The sequence below is a fragment of the Carcharhinus amblyrhynchos genome, chromosome 3 (genome assembly GCF_965287045.1).
Source record: "Carcharhinus amblyrhynchos chromosome 3, sCarAmb.v2.hapA, whole genome shotgun sequence".
Taxonomy (NCBI): Eukaryota; Metazoa; Chordata; class Chondrichthyes; order Carcharhiniformes; family Carcharhinidae; genus Carcharhinus; species Carcharhinus amblyrhynchos.
In genome coordinates, this window is record NC_137326.1 from 140,360,818 (window position 1) to 140,361,894 (window position 1,077).

At 48.6% G+C, this 1,077-nt stretch overlaps 1 pseudogene; it reads right to left on the reverse strand.

The window, feature by feature from the left end:
• Positions 1–725: 725 nt before the first annotated feature.
• On the reverse strand, positions 726–856 carry LOC145341657 (U1 spliceosomal RNA; annotated as a pseudogene).
• Between the last annotated feature and the right edge of the window lie 221 nt (positions 857–1,077).

The following is a 1,077-nucleotide window of genomic DNA, read 5'->3' on the forward strand; positions in this document are numbered from 1 at the left end:
ATAATATTCCGATAAATGATTGAACATATGTCAGGGTTACTGTTCCTGTCCTGTGTCAGTGAAAAAACACACAGCAACATGCAAAGTGGGTGTAGAATCCGTGCGAATCGAGGGCAGTCGATGGGTGTCACTGAAATGTGTTCCTCACCTCACAGTAATGTCAGCTGTTAATCGCTGCCATTTTTATCCAAAGCTGCAGCTGGATTTGGAAGATGAGAGGGAATGAGGAATTTTAGTAAATTTCCTGGTTCTCCAGCAATTCCTAACTCCTCTCCATTGATAAACAATGTGATTCTCTCACATTGAGGATCACAGGACTGAATTTAAACCAAGCAGATTGAACCTACCTTCCGTATAGAGGGCCACATCCTTTAATTGTCTTCCTGGGGCTGCTGTTTGATTAAGAATGGCCTCCCAACCCCAGGCTAAATACTCAGAGGTGACAGCTGAGCACTGACCACTCCTGGGCCTGCACTTTGCGGAGAAGAGAGTTTCCATACCTCTCCCAACTGGGTCAATGGAGGTCTTAGACGCTAGGGCCAGTCAGAGAGGCCTCAGTCGGTGGTGGGGCAACCCTGTCATCTCAGGGGCAGCTTTTACTGCCAGTGACCCCGCCATAGGCCAGAGTAACTGCCCAAAACACACCCACCTCCCATACCCCTGCCTCACAATCCCAGTACCATGAAGCGACTGTGATGCTGCCAGTGAGGTTTGCCTGATAGTTTGCCCGTAAATTTTGCAGTCGAGTATCCCGCATCTGGGGACATCGCAGGAGTCAGCAACCTGAAGTGCAATGGGCTAGTCTCGTCCTGTGCGAACCACCTGCTTTGTCATGGTTTCACCCCTGCCAAGGTAACTGGATTCTCCAGTGGAAGCTAAATGTTAGGGGAAGTGGGCAGTCACCCTTAACTGGCCACTTACTTGGCTCAGTTAGACTCTGGGAGGGAGGTAATGGTGGCAAGAAGGTGATGGACATTCATTTAAAGTTCCTGGAATTAAAGGGATATCAAAGCTTGATGACACAGATTGAAGGTGCAGGGAGGAAAGTACAGAAGTGATGTTAGGGGTAAGTTTTTC